Genomic DNA, 22,501 nt, shown 5'->3' on the forward strand with positions numbered 1-22,501 from the left:
AAAAAGCCGATGGTGTTAACTCATAACTTAAATGGTTCACCAAACATTTATCTTTTATCCTATTTTAATTTAAATTGCAGGGGACCATTAAATATGTTATATCTAATATAGTTCATTTAATAAAATACTACAACGGCTACACCAGAAATATTTATTAAATTTTTCTTACTTTTTAGTGCATAAATAACTTTTCCAGTTGCACTCATGTTGTACTTGCTCATACAACTATCAGCAACGAATAACAATCAAGTCTTACCATATCGGTAGCGCTCTAACCTGTGACACGGGTAGTCCTATGTTCGATTCTCCGTGGTTACATTTCTTCTGAGGTTTTTAATAACATTTGCGGTTAAGTTTACTATGAATAGTAGAAGAATGTTAATGAATCTTCGCCTGTATGAAAGCTAGTTCCTCACCAGGAGCAAGAAGAACTGTTGAGATACAAGAGAATGGATGAGAGAGGAGATGGTAGATAACGGTAGATGGGCGAAAAATAAATTATTTGTAATTTAACATTTTAACAATTCCTCAACTTCTTTACCAAGAAGAGGATTCTACCACCGAAGTGGATGGCCGAGCATGACATAGCATTACTCATCAAGTGACGTATGCCAAAGGATTAAGTTAATATTTATATTGACTTTGAAATAAAATTGATGAAGAAGATTTATGGGTGCTAAAGCCGAGGAAGTTGAAGATAGTTGCCGGCGGCGAATAGAAAGAAGAGATTTGCATGACCAGGAGAAGAGCAGCCGACTATAGCGCTGTCTTCGAGAAGATAAAGGTATAGATACTATCTCATTTACAAATAGTTTGTTATGTAAAAATAATAAATTTTATATTGTAATAGGATATAATCCCCCTTCCTAGAGTCCAGCGGATCGTGACCGATTTCGAACGTGCTATATTTACGGCTGTCCGCAGGCACTTTGTGGATTGCCAGCACTTTGGCTGCAATTTCCACTGGTGCCAAGCCGTTCTGAAAAAGGTCCGGGATCTTCACCTTTCCACCCTCTACAACAACAAGGGACCGAATCCAGTGCGAGACTTTGTGTTTCGCCTGCTATGCCTTGCATATCTTCCAGGTAAATAGCACACAAATGTTATATTTAATTGTCATAAATAACATTTGTGAACTTTAATTTTTTGTAGCTGGTAAAATTCCTGGTGTGTTTGACGCGTTGAAGAGCTCAGCACCTAGCGAACTTTCAGCACTCATGGATTATATGGAGCGGAATTGGATTCGGGGCAAGTTCTGGACTCCTGAGAACTGGTCATGCTTCAACATCTTAACGCGTACCAATAACGACTGCGAAGGAATGCACCACCAATGGAACAAGGTAATTTAAATTTGAACAATAATATGTAATGAATAATTAATAAAAAAAATGTTTGTAGTTGGCAGGCGGATCTAATTTAAAATTCTACAAGATGACAATGGTATTGCGGAAACTGGCCGAAGAAGTTTCCCTTACTAGCACGCTACTCTGCCATGACAAAATAAGGGCTCACCGGAAGAAAGAGACCCAACTTAAGAATTCCGTACTGTTCCAGCTTTGGGCGCGCTATCAAAATAATGAGGTATGTTTTCTAAATTTACAAGAAAAAAAAGTTTCCCTATAACTAATCATTGTTTTTGCAGCTATCTACAATGGATCTACTAGAAGAAATAGTTTTAGAGCTTAGATCATCTTTTCCCGCTATTGTTTCCTCACATGCCCTTAATGTTGCTATAAATAATATTAATGATGAACTAGATATGTCTATAATTGAATAACATTTGTTTGTTTGTAACATGTATTTTATTTGACGAATGTTTACAAATTAACATACTTTATAAATAAACTTACATAATCTCAATTGAGTTTTTTATTTTAATGTAATATGTAATGTAATACATTATGCTTGAATTATTACAACAATACTTGTTGTGCAAGCGACGACTAATGTGCCGATTGATGGTTTTGGTTCGTGGCCACAATTCCCTAGAATATGATTGTTCTAAAAAAAATAAAATTGCAATAATTATACCAATGTACACCATATAACTATAAATGAATTTACCTTGCATGTTTAAATCCTTCCAACCATTTACCAAACGAGTGATAAGAGAAAGCAAAACCTTTTAATTGTCCGGAAGAACGGTTTAAAAATTCGTTGATCAGAGCTCCCTATGAAAAAAGAAAAATAAAATTAATGAAAAAGGCAAAAAAAAGAACTTAAGAAATAAAAAAACGTTAAACCGGCCTGAGTAAACTGTATAGAAATTGCCAGGCAAAACCTACAAAGAAGAAAAAGAAGAAAAAAAAATTAGTAAAACATAAGCAAAGTTCAGTTGAAACACAATAAAAAAAAAAGAAAAAGCATTAAGTGACGTGAAGTATAGTTAGGTAGCATACCCATAATTTGCAGATATAATTAAATAACTATCGTAAATATTTTTAATCCTAGTCGGCCTACGTCCCGACTAAGATATCTATTTAACTGAAGGTCCACTGACCTGGGTCAGACAATTGGTTTCACGACGACACTGTGAAACCAATCCCGATACCTGTGCCCATTGAGGTGACAAGTCTCAATGCCCTTATACTTAAATTAACAATGCCAGCACTCGAACCGTTGCCTATCCGTTCCGAGCCTGATACAATGTGTCCGGGTACGGCCCAGCACTAGTGAAATATAAAATGTACTTACGGTTTGCGACTCCTTAGAAACAATCCGCAGCTGGGCAGGAACTGGGCAGGCCGCTGGACACGAACAACAGATGATTAGCACATTCACAGCACATTCACAGCACATTCGAAGCACCGTCGACAACCTACACCATGAAGATCTAAATACTGACTGGCTGAAATGCTGAAACCGCATGTGAAAATTTGGAAGTCAGAACTACCATTATTTGCCATTTCAGTAGTATTACCCTAAACACCAGTAATTGTTTTCTTCCCAAAAATTCTTTCATAGAATAATTATTAAAAACCTCCAAAGACATGCAACCACGGAGAATCGAACACAGGACTACCCGTGTCACAGCTTAGAGCGCTACCGATATGGTAAGACTTGCTTGTTAATCGTTGCTGATAGTTGTATGAGCAAGTACAACATGAGTGCAACTGGAAAAATTATTTATTCGCTAAAAAGTAAGAAAAATTTAATAAATATTTCTGGTGTGGCCGTAGAAGTATTTTATTAAATGAACTATATTAGATATACCATATTTAATGGACCCCTGCAATTTAAATTAAAATAGGATAAAAGATAAATGTATGGTGAACCATTTAATTAATGAGTTAACACCATCGGCTTTTTACAAAGAGAAATGGATATAACCCGACGCTCTTACGCAATAAGTTGCCTACCGGATTGGAGGCATATCGTTCCTATTGGAACAAAATAAAATAAATAGGACTATTTCTAAGGAGAAATAGGACTGATGGCAAGGAGAAATAGGACTGATGGCAAGGAGAAATAGGACTGCTGGCATGGAGAAATAGGACTGTCCTAAAAGTTTTAAAAAGTCAGTCCTATTTCTCCCAGTCCTATTTCTCCGGTAGAAATAGGACTGGAAATTTTCAGTCCTATTTCTCCAGTCCTATTTCGTTTCAGTCCTATTTCACCGGCTACCATATTGCTCCTTTGTTTGGTGTTCCCAAATCTTAAATAAGTATGAACAAAGAAAACATTAAGTTCTTTCAGCGAACAAAGTGTTTAAGCCGTCAAAACAACTGATGGCAAATGAGTCTCAATATACAAAATCGGACCATGCTGTTTTGAATTGGTTTAATGCAATGCGCAATCCTACTTCCAAATGCAAAATCCTCTGTCTTTCACGAGCTCACATCTAAGATCGGGAATCACACGAAGCTAAGGCTAGGAGGATTTTGATTTGAAAGCGTATGACGGGTGATTCCGGAACTGGAAGCAGCGTTGCTCGATCGGGCCTAGTATTCGTCTTTTTGGAGAGGCTGGAGCATCACAGAACTGGGACCATCATTAAGGTTCTTTCCCGTCGATTTTCGTAGGCGTTTAGTGAAAAATTGGTCTGCTACAGAGCTTGCAATGTTTTTAACATAGACGAAACGGGTTTGTGCTATTGTGCTTTACCTACTCGTACGTACGTTAGCAATGAGAAAGGATGTCGAAAATCCTTTAGGGATAAAAAGGCTATGGGTGCAAAAGATGGACTTAAGCTTGTTTTTTGCGAAAAAGCTACAGGCTCTTCTAAAATAGGCCCTCTTTTGTTTCGAAGTTCCAAAAATCCTCACTGCTTTCGTGATCAATCGTCTCTAATCCATTACGTATGGCAAAGAAAGGCCTGGGTCGATCGTGAACTATACAAGGGGTGGTGGAATAATGTATTTTGACCTACGTTCCGTACGCAAATTTACCAACGAACCAGTTTCTCTTTTAATGGACAGCTGCTCTGGACATGACGCAACGTGCCTTGGCCCAAATGGACAAGTCGAAATAGGTTTTTTCCCACCGAAATGCACCTCACTTTACTAACTACTTGACCAGGGTACAATTCCTGCGTTGAAGACCCTCAACAAAAAAGGAAATGTTGAAAAGATATATTGAGGCGTACGAAAAATTCGACGAGCTTCAAGAATTAGCAAAAAAAGGTAAACAGTAGATGAAGTAATTATATAAATAACAATAAGAAGCATACATAAATTAACTCAAGTAAGCAAATAATATATACAAAGCCTGAAATAATATACAAATAATAAAGATATATACATTTAGAATTATCTATATCTATAATCGTCGCCTCGATCGAAAAATCTATTGCCATGTTAGGCTGACATGGCAGTAAGATACGAAGTGGCTATTGCCATGTCAGGCCTATATTCGGGGACATGGTGGCTCCTCCCCCATTGGTTATTGCCCAATGACCATGGATGCTTCTACGTCAGGGGCGACATGGAAAATTCGCCCACCAAGGCTATTGCCATGTCTAATGAAATTGCATACCCCTGATGTCAAGGGTATCATATATATATATGTATATTTTGAAATAATAATAAATGACACAATAACAATAACTTTTTGAAGAGGAACTCCATTTGCCAAAGACATCCTACACTGCATACAAAGTATTGCGAAATAAAGATAATTTTTTCACATGGGTTATTGGAAGTGAGGCAGCTGCTAAAATTCTTCTTACTAAGAAGTTAGTGGAGGGACATGATATCAGCCCTATGCCTGAAATGGTTAGCAGCACAGTAACAGAAGAAGATTTAGCAGTGGAACTTCCAAAATTTCAGAAATTATTTACAGAGGAAGCCTGGATAGCCACAATAAACTTGAGTTAGTCAGCAGTGAAACATGTGATATAGTATAACAAAGGTAATCTATAATATAATACTTCCTTACAGTTGATTTTAAGAAAAAACATTCGCGATACAAATGTGGTGACTGTAAAAAGATTAGTAATAAAACCACACCAAATGTGCTCTGTGACAGTTGCTTGAAGTGGTGTCACTGGGCTTGTGAGAATATTCAAAAACAATCTGATTTATCCAAGTATTTCAAATGTTCCACATGTCGTGCCTTGGTTACACTGTGACACTGTTTTGTAAATTTGCTATGTTTGATATGTACAAATAAAATATAGTTATGACTCAATGTGTTAAGCATAAACATTTAACGTGCGACTAAAGCGTCTGCTATAGACACATCATAAACATCGTTGCGACTTCGTTAAAATCGGTGAAATTGTATTGCAGTTCCAATCTAGCTAATTTTTGTTTAGTATTTAGAACTCGGTAAACAATAAATTACATGCAACAAGTTAAGAGAAACTTTTGAAAAAACAAAAAGATATATCTACAGATCCACACAAAATTACCATTTAATTTTATACTCTTCAAGGAGAGTTATAGAATTGTATGACACTTGTTATTATTTCAATATATATATACATACCCTTGACATCAGGCGTATGTAATTTCATAAGACATGGCAATAGCCGTGGTAGGCGAATTTGCCTTGTCCTTATATGGCAATAGGGTTGACCCGCTCCGATTGACCATTTGGTTTTCATTGCCGATTCGATCATTTGAGAATGATTTGATCGGCGATCAAATTATTGGCGATCCGATCGTTTTTGGGAGAAATCTAGTAGTGGAATTTGCATTAAACTTGTCATCATTGCAAGTCAATGTCTTCACTTCAGACTTTTAGACGAAAAGGCGTCTGCTGCGAACGAAGGATAAACAGCTTCCTCCGCGAAAATTTATGTAAATTCTAAATTCTTACGTTTGGTGGCACTAAATTCAATCGCAAAATTTATTGTTGCCGATCAACGGGTTTTTTGATCGCCGATCAAACCAAGATCAACCTCAAAAGATTTGATCGGCGATCATTTTTTACCTTAATCGTGATCGATAATCGCGATCGCGGCAAGACTGCTTTGAGGAGATGAATATTATTGGAAAGGTAATGCGTTAAATTAATTACGGCTATTAAACAAATCTAATTGTTTTTAAAATTAACGCGTTATTCGTAGAGATATGCGGTAATTTACGCTTACGAAGTTAACTATTGGTAAAATTATTCACGTTGGTGTTAACTACCGGTAAAACGTTATAAGAAACGCACACCTCGGCATCCAATGATCGAAGATCCAGCCCCCAACAAATCCATCGAGCTCATGAAGCAGACGACTAAAATTTCATCGTTGTGGCTGACAAATTCAGGCACGAGCAAAAGGGTAACGAGCTATTCGAGCATTTACCTCTTGCTTCTTTTCAAATTAACGATAGCACAAGTGTGGCCGAAATGTTAAATGAAGAAAACTATTCTTCTGATTCCAGTGACGAGGACTACATTCCAACTGGTGATTTTTTCGGAAATGACTCCTTGAAACTTCCAACCTAGCATGTCTGACCTGCTTAATTTTATTTAGGTGCTGAAAGTGATGTTGAAGAATTAACAGATGAACCTGAACATAGTTCCAGCAGTGATGGTGATCAAGTTGTGGAACATGGATCTGTTTCGAAGAAACAAAAATTGTGTTCAAAAAAAAAAAATTAAAACGTAAATATTCCTTCTGTTAATACATCCAATGTGATATGACATTTTTCCTTTCAACTGTTAATTGATTTTCTAGCAAAGCAAGAAATTCTGCTGTGCAAGATAAAGAAGACAAAATAAAAACCATTTATGCTGCTGCAGATAACAAAGAAAGAGTGGATAGTCTTTGGGCTTCTTTTAAGGATGTGTCTGAATTAAAAAAGCAAAGGAAATAGTGACACCTTCTATTGCATCACCAGCAACCTCAAAATCTACGAATTTTGCTGGAGAAAAAATTGAGTATTAAATTTTTTATCATTACATCATAGAAATGTCAAGCTGTAACCAAAGCTAATCCTTGTTCTTATTCAATTGGTTATTTGACTATTATTGTTCAATTCAGAATCTCAGATAAAAATCAGAAGATTGCATCCATAAGTTCACAGGAGATTAAAGGAAAAAGACCTGCTTTGAGAGCTGGTGGCCTTTCTAGCTTGACCAGTCAGTTATCTAACAAAAAATCTAAGCTGAGCACCTTGGAGAAATCTAAACTTGATTGGGACAAATTTAAGCATGATGAAGGAATAGCAGAAGATCTGAAATCTTAATCAAGGGAAAAAGGGGTTTCTGGAAAGGCAAGCTTTTCTGGAACGAGCTGACGTCAAACAGTTTGAAATTGAAAAACTTACGTGCTGGGCGAAAATCCAATTCGTAACAATCATTCTCTCGACCATATCTTACAGTTTCCCAGTGTTGGAAATACAATTCATTAACCAAACGGGCTTCATCGTTTTCACCAAGAGACTGTCCTTGATGTATATTTCTAATATGCTTCATTTGTTCCTCTTCCCTTCGTCTTTGTCGTGATGGAATTAGTAACATCCCCGTCCTGTTGTAAAGCATACTCAGTGACATGGCACCAACTGATTTCCTACAAGTCCATGAGATTCGTTATTTAAAGAAATAAACGCCAGTGGCTATTGAAACTGTATTTGCATCACGCTTACAAGGTAATTCGTTAGCTTCAAAGAAAGGTGATCACGTCCGTCTGTCTACGTGAAGCGGACATGTAAAGTTGGCACATATTCAAACAGCTTTTAGAGGGGGTTTGGACTGCTGTAACGACAGGCACATGCACTTAACGATACAGATCTTTCAATGCACAAAAATCGACAACAGCTGGCTTCATAACAGGCAACTTAAATGGGCACCATAACCAATTTAAGAGGGACCTAAGCTGAAACGACACTTCGACATCGAGGCTGATTCTAGGGTAGTGGACGTCTCATCATTCTCGGCAGACTGGGCTAATCCAAACTCGAGGTCAGTTTCTGTTTCCATGTCTGATGATTCGAACTCGGTCAATAGTGCTGTAGCTTCCTCCAGCGTAACCTAACAGAGATAAATCAATGTTCATATACTTCTGTGAACCAAGCCATTATTCAAAATAGCTTCTTACCTGAGCAGACGTTGTTCGCTGAAATATTCGAGTGTTCGAGTTTTCATTGCTCAAGTCAGCGTGCGGTGACCAGTAGCTTTGTTCTATCTTCTGTTTCAGCCAGTTTACAGACCATTGCCACTTGCTTGGTGACTGTAACAAGTAGTCTTTCGCAATCTGGAGGCGGTTAGCAAGGCTGACTAAGAATTTCATAAGCTGGTAGGCACGCCTGCTGTCACTGCTTTGCTGTGATTGTATCAAGGCTAAAGAAAATAAAAAACCTTAAGCCACCTGCAGTCGGCGGTTACGGATACGCTAAATAGAATTGCTAATCTAATCTAACAAACGAAAATTAAACACGGTGCATCAAGTTCAGTAAGAATAATAAAATGGAAGATTAAGAATTACGAAATTCTATAGACTATCAGTGCTCCGTATTACGTAATGAAATTCTATAGAATAGACGTGTTTCGTATTATTTGTCTTCCACCAGCTGATATAGGCATTGGAAATATCTCGTTTTTCTGAACCCCTTATGATACTACTTTACCTAGAACGCCTTCAACTGATTGGCCATCCTTGTCGGTAAAACCATCTATAACGCACTGAAGTCGATTAAACTGCTGGCCATCTTCCAAAACCTAAGACGTTATTCGAAAAACCGAAATTTGAATAAGCAAACAAAGTGACATATGTACAATTTGGTGAGCGATACAGTACCAGAATTTCTTGAAGTAGTTGTGTCAAATTTTTTAGTTCGCTTGCGGAAACAACCGCGCACTGGTGCTATATAAAAGTAGACCAAATTGTAATAAGGTTTTGCTGAAATTTCACAACAAGTTAGAAAACCAACCAGAGTTTCACGAAGAAGAGCACGTGAAAAATCCAATTTGCCCGGGCGGCATACAGCAACATTCGGATTACTGCTGACGTACAACTGATGTTATTCAAATGGCAGCACGCTACGACTAATTCCTAAAAGAGAATATAGCAGTGTCGAATACGTGAAGTAATGCCATTGATTGAATGGAAAATACTTGGAGGTAAAAAACTGAGTTTTGTCCATATAGAGCTGCTGTCACATCAGAGGGTGCAGCAAACTTTCCGCTATTGTCAGCTTCGTGAACTACGGCGTCTTCGTCTTGCAAATCACACTGAAGGATCATCGTCGCCAATGTCGTGTGAAGATCATGGAAATCCTTGGCTTGTGTTTGGCTCCATCTTCTTTGCAATGTAGAGGTTGGTGAAGGAGCTGGCAAAGGAATTGCAAGACCTTTTTGACTCATAGTTGTTGGCTTAGAATGGTTTTCTCGCGGAGAACATGAAGGCGATGGCGGACTTTGTCCAACCCTGTCGGCTCCCAAAAGGAACACCAGAAGCTTACGGAATGCACCAAGTTGAAATAAATGTTGACATTGTTTAACTCCCTAAAACAAGAATGGTCAATACTTTATAAAAAAATTATAGTGATAATAAAAATAATATAAAACAAAAACAAACAAAAAGAAAATAAATTAATTAATAAACATGTGCATTAGGTACCATATTCGCATAGGATGAAAGAAGGTAAAAAAATTGAGGGCACGTTTTGCAATTGTCTGGAACATCTTTGTCTAGCATCGACAGCAGGGATTCAACCAGCTTAATTAAACACAGCTCAGTCTGGAACAATACAGACACGTGTTTTAGTCACATTGAAAAAGGATCGCAGCCAGCGCAGCTGAATTTGTAAGAATTGTTGCTCTGCTCCTTCTATGATTTAATACCGTTTGACCTCCATGGTTAAAGAAACTCGATAAAGAGTTTTCCAATATCCTCGAAAATTGATGACGTACACTGCGCGATGGACATTCCAATAGGAAGGATTTGATATGCTTGGTGCCCTCTTCCCCTGACCAAAAATCAACGATCCAGAGAGAACACTCCTTAAATTCGGATGTGTAATTGTTGATAAGATCCACCCAAGAAGAAAGCCGACTGGATTCTTTTGCACGTATTCGTAAATAGGTGTGACAAAGGAAGTGAACCGCAAGATTCACTGATGGTATTGCGCACGTGCCGGTTGTCACGTCCTTAGATGCATTAGCCTATTTAAGAAGAGTAGATTAAAAACACTGTTTTGGAACATCGAAAATAATGAACTATTTCAATTGTTCCTACTTGACACAGTTCGAAGATGAATTCATAATAGTCCGGGCAGTACACGTCTCGGGATTTGAGGAAACGAAGATTTTCTTCTCTGACAGCTTGCTGTACGCGAGCAGGCATTTTGCCTCCAAAAACACCTTGCCTTTCTCCATGGTTGAGCAATTCTGACAACTGACTCAGGCTGTCACGTTGCGGAAAACATCCAATCTGAAGAACCAAAAATGTTATGATGTTCGTCTACTCTATGCTTGCGCAGAAATAGTAATTACCGAAGCTGATGAAAGTTTATTGGGTGTGGTCGATAGTGATCCAACAGCACGGAAGGATCGGCTTCTAGTCACAATACTGGAATTTGTAACTGAGTTGATAGTTCCCTTACGTGGAGTTCGCGGTGTTTTTGTGGGATCTTCCACTCTGTCATAGAAGAGAATGTAGCCGTTCCAGTACCGCTGTCGTGTTTCTGGAAAACCATTCGCTGAACGACAAAACAAAATACAGATAATTATAGAAAACAAACACACACACACACACACAAAAATTTAGAAAAACAAAAGAGACATGAAACAAAGTTAGGCAATAAAGGTGACGGAGCTAAATTACTGGTATCGTAGCTTTTTGCTTTATAGGTCCCACCAAAGCATTCAGCTTCTAGGGTTGTATCATTCATTTCAAATTCTTCAACTGTCGTATCGTTGAATTTCAGCCATCGATTACGAGAAGTGCTGTCCGAACGCTTCCTTTCTTTGATAAACGAATAATAATGTCCCGCGCTAGCTTGCCCACTGTGTACAACGACACCGACGAGCTCATAGTTGCTTGACGACATTCGGGTACTCTTTAAAGTTAGGCTGTTGCGATTCTTGGAGGAAGACGTTAAAGTTACATCCACACTAGGACTGTCAGTTCGTTCTCGCTCTTGGATGCCTTCTGACGTGTACGGTGCCATATCTAAATCCCACGGAAACTACAGAGGAAAGAAAAAAATCTTGTAATTAACCTTATGATTTCGAAAATGACAAACCAACCTGAAAATAATCATCAAACTTGAGGGACCTTCCCGCATCCCAGTCATAGTAGAAACGCTTAAGTTGAATTACCAAGGTTGATGGCAGTGTTTTAATACACATGCGTTTAACCGTGTTCCTCTATTTTGGAAACCAAATGTTAAAAAATTTACGTAACGGACAACTAAATGTTTTTCATTATTTACCTTCACGCCACACTCTTCACAAAAGTAGGCATTATCCCCTTCTAAAAGTTCTCCTTTAACAAACTGCTCTAGTGAGTCTACCAGATTGTGGCTCTTTACAGTAAGATTCAAAGCAAGGAAGATTTGCTCTCGTTCGTATCGATGCGGGCATTCTTTGCAGATCATTTGGTCGCTGAAAACGCCACCAAGCGTGTTTTGAAAAAGTCTTTCACGTCCAATTTTAAAAAGGTGCTCATCAATGCTGTCGGCCAAGTGCGTGAAGAATTCAAAAGAGTCTTGCTGTTCACGAACGTTAACTGGTTGACCACGAAGTCGTAAGCAACGCCAAAACTTCTCAGGGACATAGTGTTGCAGCTTAGAATCCTAAATAGTGAGAAAATGAAAATTTTTATGCATAAACAAGGAAACGAAAATCGTGGTAGATACCTGCAAGTGCCCCATGACCATTTGGAACTGAAAAAAAAGTGTGTCTTCATCGGAATCTTCGTCTTCGATAGCCAAAAGGCTTTCTTTGAGGCCTGGGATGAGAAGGAGTTGCTGGATAACTGAATTCATATAACAAGTTGCTCCTGCATTTTTTAACCCCACATAATTACAAGTAGCTCGACCTTCCACAGCTGGTTCGAACTAGATTTCATATATAAATCATTAGTAAAATGTTTTATCGCGGCAAAGTTGTTTTTATTGCGCCTATAGCATTAATTTTTCCCTCGGGTAAGCGAAGAGCGAGCAAAGAGCGGTAAGTGAAACTTCCCTCTACTTTGCTAACCCGAGAAAAAGGTATGCAGATCGTAACATACAATTCGTCAATGTGTACAATACATAAAAAGATAGACTTACCTCAAATTCTTTCGCTAAATCTGGGTTGAATCTATGATGCATTGATATTAACTGTTTGACGATGGCTTCAAGATTTTCTCTGCAGTCAAACACCAATTCAATGATTAATGCGTACGCCGCAAGTCTCGATTCCGCTTGACTGCATTTCGGATTGATATTCGTGGGCGTGGATAAGAAGCTGGAGCGCTTCAATCCCTCAGCGATTAATTTCGACGCCGGGAAAAGGTATTGGTTAAGAAGGTCAGGAATCAAAAAAGTTTTCCTGCTTCTTTTCGATTTACCTAAAATATGAAGAAATTTGCGTTAGGACATAAATTAATCGCTAAATTATTGTGAAACTAAAGAGGAAATAGGAGCTTAAATGTCGAAGATTTCAGTACATGCTGGATAAATTATGATCGGTATTAGTATTTGGTATTAGTATTTATCTTTCATTTTAAAAACAATGTTGCCATTGTACTTACGCCTTCGCAATTTAGCAGTCCTCTCACCACATTCAAATGGCCAGCCAACAAAGCATTATCAGCTTGTTCCATTTCGTTGGAATAGGTTCCACTATACGGAGTAAAATTTGATAACCATGCAACTTCATCGTTGAGCATCGATACAGCCACAAGCCCTAAACTGCGCTGATCAGCTGAAGACAGTGATGATAACAAGCGACAGCGTAGATTAAAATATTGACTACACTGCGCTAGAAGTCGCTGGGATGCCCCTCGCGTGGTACAAGATGTTATCCATAGTGGAACTGGGGCCTTAACTAATATCTGGATTTTCGGTAAAACAATTTTTCACTTCATAAGCTTGTCTATGACAAAATAATTTCAAGAACTCTTACCTGAGTTAGCGAATGCTTACTAAATTGATTTTGTGCTTGGCTGAGTCTGAAAAACAGAGCCGAAGCTTTGTCTCTCACCTCTGAACTGGCACAACCAAGAAGAATGTCGATAATGAAATCTGAATGAACAAAATATAAAATGAAGGCAATTTAGCTGTTAAGAATTTACGCAAGTGCTAGAAAATGCTTACCTTTTACGTATGGGAAGGAGAAAAATGCCGTTAGCTCTTTCGTGCCACGCACTTCCAGGCACGTAATCAACAATTCAAGAGCTTCACAGGCTATAAGAACATCTTTACTGCAGAGTTCTTTGTTCGACGCACAAATACCAAAATATAGCCCCGCAGTGTCTGTATCACCACAGCTGCTAGTGCTACTCGTGCTACCCGTGCTACTCTGACGACTTCTTCTACCAGGATTCGATTGAGACGATGGGATGCTACAATTGCTGCCAGCGCCACTTTCGCCTGTGCCACCAAAGTCTTTGTTTGGTAGAGAGGATGATCCAGGTGCTGCAGCCAGGTACAACTTCCCTGCAGCGGCTGCCCAACAGACGCGGACGAAGCAAGAAATCATGTCTAGGAATTCGGCCTCGCTCAGAGTTTGCAACACCTGCAAAGCTGCTTTAGCCGTCTCTAAGGAAGTTTCTTTCACGGGGCTACAGGAAAAGCTCAACGAAGTGGTGACGGATTGCAACTTTATAGGCGAAAGCTGAATTTTCATCGGTGTTGTCTGGCGCATAGGAGAAATTTTCGTGGGCGTCATTTTGGTTGGCGTTAATTGTAACTTTGAGGAGTCATTTGCGATTTCGTTGCCATGCTTGAAGCCGCCTCATCCACTTCCCCACACAACAAAAAACGTGCCAACTGTAACGCAATTAGACAGCAACCCTGTCGAATTTCATAATTTACATCTTGAGAAAAATAGTCTTTGCGGAGAACACGAGACACAAAGTTCAGTCCACAAGCTGACAGAAATTCTTGCTTGAAGACATTACTGTTGTTCACCGCAGTACTGTCGAAGAACGTTGGCATTAACCGCCCGGATAGAACCTAGGATTCACAAGAGTTGTAACATCTATATTCAAGACATGGCAAAAATTTCAGCTACTAACCTCAAGATTATAAAGTACTCGAAATGGAGACATGGATGGGGCAGTCGGATTTAATAAACCTCGAAGCATATCTTCCACAGATTCCTTGGAATCATTTTTATCTACAGGAAGATGATGGGGAATACGCCGAAGCTCGCAGAACGTATAGTACTAACATCCGCCCAGCCTGTGGGACACAGGAAAAGCGCAGGTATGCCTAAAAAGTAAAAAAACACCCCTTATTGCTAAAAATCAAAAATCTAAAAAAGAAAAACAGGAAAAAGAAGAAACGAAAACTAAAGCAAAGAGGATGAATGTATGGTACTTTTTGTCGGAGACGTCGCGATCGCTGCATGTCCCAAAATATTCGACCCACTTCCACGCACAGGAGGTGTCAAGGTACTCGGGTTACTGGCATTCAAGGCAACGGAAGGCCGTGGACGCTTATCGGCGTCATACGAGGCGGCGGTCGAGAAAGCAGAAGCAGCAGAACGTCTTGAAGCAACCTTTTCCGTATCTCAGCACCGCTGGATCTGTTGGAACAAACGCAACAGTTTCCGAATAGTTTCTTGAATTCTGGTAATCACAAATAAGGGCGATAAGTACCTATAGTAGGTTAATGCCAATATGGTTTATTACTTTAAATCATTAATTTCTGAGAGTTGATAAAGCATGGTGAAGACTTGACCACCATTAGCCAAACGATGCCAGGTAAGGATCGCTCTTGTTCTATGTGGAAAGACATGCGAGCAGCAGATGTATTGGAAGTGCAAGCAGCAGCAGCCTCCCTCCATTTCGTTTTCCTGCTTCTGGCGACAAAGCTCCAACAACTGGGGATGGGGTGCTAGGTAGTTCATCCCAATTTTCTTTCAACTGAGGTCACAGCAAGATGCAATGCATGAAATAACGAAATGAAATTGTGCCTCAACCTGAGGGTTCAGCGTATACCTCAGTCAGCTGTGCACCACTTGACACAGCACCAGGCCTGATGCTGATTTGTAACCCAAGTTTGTTTGTCCAAAGAACCTAGTTGACTCAGTGATTTTTGTTCCCGACCTAGTTGCAAAACGTAGACGGCGGGTTCACCAGTTGGCACTATCGCATTTGAAGTATCCTAATCACTTGTTTCTGAGTTACCTAGGATAGAGGGACGATCACCAATGACTAACATTAGCTGTTCAGCATTCAGGCGTAGAAGGGAAGCTATTTTTGTTTTACCGCCCATACAGTTTCATGGCTATGGACCTATTAACGATCTTTGTTTTTTCACAACTTGGAACTTGACTATTACATGGTCCTAAAAATTTTTTTACCAATAAATCAATGTCCGTTTTTGAGTCTTCGGTTTTTATATGCAACCCTAATGGTTCCCCTTTGAATGATAGTCCATGAGGTAGAATTGTCCTTGGAGCTAGGGTGGCTTTCTTCAATGACACTTATATGTTTCTCCACTAGTTCCAACAGTCGCCTGATGTGCTGGAGACAGCCAGATCTAGAAAGAAAAAGAGATGCATCAAAAACAGTCCTATGATACGGATGCATTTCCCGATCTGATTACTTTTTATCAGGTGCCAATGACTTTAACTGAGCCAATGCCCAATGGTAAGGTGGATTTCCGTAGCTTTGGAACAGGGAACTTTGAGTTTCTAGCCGCTTGTAGCAATCATTAATAAATTTCCTATGCAACACCGCAGGATCTTTCTTCAACCGAGGTGCAAGATGCGATATGAAGATATCCAAAATGTGTGTCATGGCTTCCTTGGCTAAATCTTCATTTGGAGACTCCAAGGCAACATAAAATAATCAGTACCAACTGGATAATTTATACACCATCTATTACAGAACCAAAAAATAAATCATTGGCGACCCCTGTTATGTACAACACCTATTGTTACTACCGCGCCTTCAAACCTTCGCATTTTACCATCTGACACATTTACAGATTCGAAAACGTTTTTACGCATTCAAATCCTTTCAGTAAGATGAACAGGGTCACTTTTTAAGATTTTTTCTCGAAATAGAGCACTTTGTGTATCAGGCTGCATGTCACCCAAGCAGGATGCAAACCACTGGAAACAACACTGTGAAATAAATTGAGCAGGGGTAAATATACGTTAGAATTATTATAAATATTTCTAGCAGTGAAGTAAACGAACCTCTCTGTCGGCTTCACATCCATCTGGATTCGTTACAAGAACGTCCCACATCTCCTTACACCGAGCCCATGGAAGATATAAGTCAGCTTCTTTCAAAAGCATTTGCAACAAATCAAGATGTGCCTGAACAAGTTGCCAATGTCGTGGCCATATCTTGTATCTACAATCATTCTTGGGTTAACGATTTGCACAAAAGTTTGGCTGAAGCAACAGCCTGTAGATGACGATTTTCCAAGGAGACTATGAAGTTTAACAATTTCGTATTTGCTTGTTCCACTCAGCCAAGGCTGTTTCATCTGGGTTTGTGGTAGGTTCCACTTCCTTTGATAAGTGCTTCAAGCTACATTCAACAAATGCCGAAGCAGTGGAAGTGTACCCTACAAAAATGGAAATAAATGAAGCATAATATTTAATATTAAAATAGTTAACAAACGAATCACGCTCATTTTTTTTCAATCCGCGAAAAACAAATTACCTGATTCCCTTTTTCAAATCGTCGATACAGCAGCGTAAAACGTATGTTTTTTCTCAATTTGCTCCTTGTTCGGTATTTCCGCCAACACACTCAAATGTTCATCAAAGACTCTCTCTACCATTAGTGACACGGTCCGGCATAGCGGGCCGAATCCCATAACGTTTCCAATATTTTCGAACCGGTTTTGATACTCGACCTCTTTCCCTAGCTGTCCAAGAAAGCTGAGTAGCTTTCTCGCATTCGATCATTCGAGTTGCGCTGCCATTTCTATAGAAAACATTTACAACCATTTTTCAAGACATTAATTAGTGTTACCACATTTTGCTTTATTATTTCTTATCTATTATTAATTTTTTTTTTTTTTAGTAATCTAGTTATGGAGTTTGAAATGCAATCCTCTTGTAACAAGAAACCATAATAGTAAACTAATATCAGGGATAGCAATAACAGTAGTTGACAACCGTAATAAGGCAAATTTTACCTCTTGGACAAGAAGCAACAAATGATCCAATTGTGCCGGTGCGAGCTTTGGGGCGGCCGCAGCTAGAACACTGTGAAGATTATCGACAACATGAAAACTTTTTCTCCCATAGCCCAGATTTGGCTCAGTTCATCGGAGCTTAGGCGTGGGCCCAAAAAATTCGACAAGGCCTAGGTATAAAGTTGGTCTACAGTAAGCAAAATGGTAGAAGAAGAAAGAAAAAAACAAAACATTAGCTAACCTTTAATTCGATCGGTGTACTGTACATGATCAATATTGCCTTCAAGAGCAACGGACAACACCTGATGATCGGACAACCATTCCGCCAACTGGTCTCCAGGAATTGAAGACTTCTTTGGTGATGTGGATTCCGCTTCTTCAACCAGCTTTGATACCTCCTGTAAAATAAAACATAGTTATCTTTTGAATTAAGTTGCTGGTATCTCAGTAACGAAGAAGAAAGGAAAAATTACTTTTAGGGCATTCATCCGTGTGCTAAAATGAGGTGTTTTCAACATACGCAATATAACTTCAAGGCGGATGTTGTTCATCCTGTCAGCAAGATCAGGCCACAAACACTTGCAGAGTAACTTTAATGCAACCAGCAGTTCAAGAACAGCTCCAATATCCTGAAACAAAAATTCTTATAAAATTTTCCTACAAAAGAATGTTAGCTTAACGGCCTAGTTGAGCTAACCTTGTTCTTTAAATCTTTTTCATCTAATTTAGTAACATGATTAAGGGCTTGATTCAGGCACTTCGTCAACATTGGACACACAGCCGACGGGTTCAGTAATTCAGCACAGTTTCCCAATGGTCTTAATATTGCTGACATAGAAACAGGATCTAAATCATCTTCAAAACTATCTTGAATCATTCCAAATCCATTCTTTGCTCCAAAATGATTCAGAAGATCTACAAGCCAGCCATAAGGGTCCTTCAAAACAAACAAAGATTTGTAAACTGGCCCTTTTCAACTTACACAAGACAATCAAAAACATAACAACAAAAAAAGGGTTGATACAATACAGAAATTACTTGGTTAAAATTTTCAGGGGATCTTGCAAATATTTCCCCTGGACCAAACAAATCTTCCCAATGCTTTTCTTCACTTTGCTGTCCTTTATTCTTGCAATTCCATTCACAATCCAAATCACAGGCCAATGTAAACACCTGATTAAGCATTTGAACAGGAACTGGTTTGTGCTTCATACGAACAACAAGAAGATCAACAAATAGCTCCAGCATAATAAGATTCCCTTTTGGATTTCAGAGTTCCATCTTTGCACTGCTGTAGAATTTAGTAATTTTCTGAATGCTTCAGGCATGCATTTATTTAGAAACCTCTGCATGTTTTCATCATTCTCTCCAAAACCTTCATTGAATTAAAAAAGTGAGTAAAACTAACAAAAATGAAAAAAAAAAAATGTAGAGAAAATTTTAGCTGAATACCTTCTTCTATCAGCTTTGTGGCAGCTGCAAGGCATTTGTGTAAACTTTCATCTTTCTTGTAGGGTATAGACCATTGGTCTGTAAAGACCCTTGACTCCAACTCATACAGGTGGGTTTCAGGAAAGCCATCATTTCCACTCTAGGAGTTATAAATTTAAGTTTTAGGAAACAAATAAAATGTTTGCAAAAAGAAAATTTCACTTCAGCCACAGATGTATCTTCACTTGATCCTTTAGAAACACCAGCTACCTCTTTCATATCAACATCAATATTTAAATCACTAACAGGCCCATAGGAAGACACAGATTGATCGTTGGTGAGAATGGCAACAGCTTCATTCAAATCATTTTTTGATAAACGCAGTGCCCTTTTAATTTCCCCAATGTCTGGAAATCCCATGGCCATTAAGGTGCTGATATTTTCATCTTCGACGTCCATGACGTCTTCTCTTCGGCGTTTTAAAATTTTTATTGTTTATCTGGGGATTAAGCACATCTAAAAATTAGAATAACAGATGTGTAGGATGAGTGGTTTTTAAGAACTCTGCACATCTTGTCATTTTTTTGTTTTTTTGTCTGTTTTTCTTCTCTTTCTTTTTTTGTCTTACTACGATCACAAGAGGCACGAACTCCTTGGCGGAGCTTTTTGAAAATCTTCTATACACATAGGCTAAACGGCATGGAGGAGTGGCAAACAAATGTTATGGTCCACAATGTACAAACGCGCCCTCTCTGATTGCTGTGGAGGCTGACATCTTTGCCAAATGTTGCCAGCTCTTTCCTTTTTCTGTCTGTCTTTATAGCGAGCGCCCTTGCTTCTATCGGGTCGCGTCATTTTGGTTTTCGGTGCGGTTCTTCCAGATCACAGATGGTCCGTATTTCAGCCCATGGGTAAGCAGACCTAAACCAGGTTAAGATTTTTAAAAAGTACGTATTGTTTTGACTCAACTCTAAGAACCGATTACACGGAGCTACAGCTGATTATATTAAAAGTTTACCACCCGAGCATGTAAACGTCCAGTATTTTTTGTTGAAAAACTTTTAAAGAAAATCAGGGAAAAGGGAACAACTCAGCGAATAACTTAGATTTTCTAGCACTAGATGCCGCGAACCCTAATGCAATGTCAAAATCGAAAAAATCGCGAAAAAAAACATTTTTTTCACAGATATATATATGGCAATCCGTTTTACCCAGACTTGCCGTCCGATTATTTCTTGGGCGATTATCGGTAACCGTCGATAATCGCGCAAAAAAAATAATCGGCGATCATTCGTCTGTTGAAAAAATTTTATTTTCGATTAAATTTTAGCAATTGTTTTTCCGATTATTTTTGGACGCCATCTAGCAGCAAGGAAATAACTTGCCATTGTTTCAATTGAAATAAGTGAACATTTCAAAAAAGCGTCTGCTAGAAAAGTGACACAGCTATGAGTAGACTTTCATATAGTTTCATCTGCGGTTCATAGATGTCGCCAAATAATCGAAAAATAATCGCGATTAAAAAATAATTTCTTTTCACTTTAATCGCCGATTTCGATTATTTTAAAATAATTTGATCACCGATTAAAATATTAATCGAAATCGCAATTGCGATTAATTTTCAATCGCGATTACGGCAGGTCTGGTTTTACCCCCCCTCCAAAAAAAAAGAAAATTTCGGCCTTTTTTTCTTTTTTACAGCTATGGCCATCTATCGGCCAGATTCCTATTTAATTTTCTAAATACAACTTAACTCATTCTAGCCAAATAAGTATATAATTTTTTAAATGAATAACTTTATTTGAATAAAATATAAGTACACAGTAATTATTTTGTTTTATTCTACTTACTTAACTTAGTTATTATTACTATTAACTATTATCTTTCCATTTCTTACTGGAGCAAATATAATGAATGTAATTCTAATAACAATTAGAATGATTGCGTGTTTTAGGTATAAATAATATGTTTGAGTAACATAAAATTGATATTGTGTATTATTTTCACACCGCAACAACCAACAACGACTTATATTACTCAAACCATTTTAATAACAATGAGGATAATTGCTTGTTTTAGGTAGAAATAATATGTTTGAGTAATATAAAGTCGTTATTAGCGTAACACGCGTAAAAAATATTTTAATTTTGTAAGCGCCGCGCCAGTTTTGGCATCTTCCAGTCGGGGTAGTAAGCAAACCCTTGCACAAGTTAATATTAAAATATTTTCTTGGTTAAATATAATAAAAATAAATTAAAATGTTATTGGTCAATCGAGGAATAGTTTCCCTCTCTTCTCCCTCAAATCAAACAAAATGTCACGATAATTTATAGTAAAATTAGAGAAAAACTGTAATGAAAGGGGAGATTAGGGTAGTCTATAGGCAAGCCTATAGGCCAAGCTCGTGTTGCTGCATGGAAAATTCCATGCTTTTTGCATTGTGAAAGGTCTGCTTAATTAACAGATTATAATTAACATTTAGTAATGCTGAATAATATCCCCGAAAATAATTTTTAATTTCGTATAACACTGAGTCGTTTGGAATTTCGGTGCGGCTACGGGTTCTACTACGTTTGCCCCGATTTTTACCTCTATTCTTCCCCAGAAATTTAACACCTGCTACAGCTACGAAAACAACCCCACACGGCACGACGGGCTTCTCAGTACCTCTGCAGAACTTCCTACTTTCCTCCTCAGTCTTCTCCATAACCGTCCTAAATTCCTCTTAGAACCCTCTTTTTGGTTGCCTGGTAGCTGCCTGACAGGCTCGTCAGTCCCTCTTACATCATCCTCAGCTAGTACCTAGAACCTTCCATGATGAAAAAAATTTTGTGACATATGTCTTCGATATACCCAGCGGCTTTATATACGTTTTATAGCATTAATGTAATTAATTAATATTGTAGCAGTATGTTGTATTGACGGTTCACAAGACTAAGACTGAGACCTGATACACGGCCACGGGGGACTATATAAGGGGAAAACACTGACGTCACACGTCCGGGTAGCATTGCATACTAACCGGATCACATAACGTGGTCATTGACCACGTGACATCCCCCCTCTAGCTGCATTCGTCCCCGAATGCATTACTAAAAAACAAACAACACAAAAAAAGGTATAAACCGAAAGAAAACCGGGGACACTGCTACATGGTACAGGCCACATGACACCCCCCCCCACAAAAAAATCATCCTCATGCCAGATGCTCAAGGGACGATTCCAGCTTGCGCAGTGTCGTCAAGCAAGCCTCTTCATGCGCTGCCATACGATTGTCTATTTCCGTAAGGCAATGCATGGTACTCCACCGCCGCGCGCGTCGCTTCTCAGCTTCTTCCTCGACGAACTCCTCCACCATCCGTAGGCGTTCCCGA

At 38.7% G+C, this 22,501-nt stretch overlaps 2 pseudogenes; one reads left to right on the forward strand and one right to left on the reverse strand.

Annotated features, from left to right (window-relative positions):
• Positions 1-6,671: 6,671 nt before the first annotated feature.
• LOC130698715 (craniofacial development protein 1-like) lies at positions 6,672-7,950 on the forward strand (annotated as a pseudogene).
• Positions 7,951-7,991: 41 nt separating this feature from the next.
• Positions 7,992-19,852, reverse strand: LOC130698752 (ubiquitin carboxyl-terminal hydrolase 24-like; annotated as a pseudogene).
• Between the last annotated feature and the right edge of the window lie 2,649 nt (positions 19,853-22,501).

The sequence above is a fragment of the Daphnia carinata genome, chromosome 7, assembly GCF_022539665.2.
Source record: "Daphnia carinata strain CSIRO-1 chromosome 7, CSIRO_AGI_Dcar_HiC_V3, whole genome shotgun sequence".
NCBI lineage: Eukaryota > Metazoa > Arthropoda > Branchiopoda > Diplostraca > Daphniidae > Daphnia > Daphnia carinata.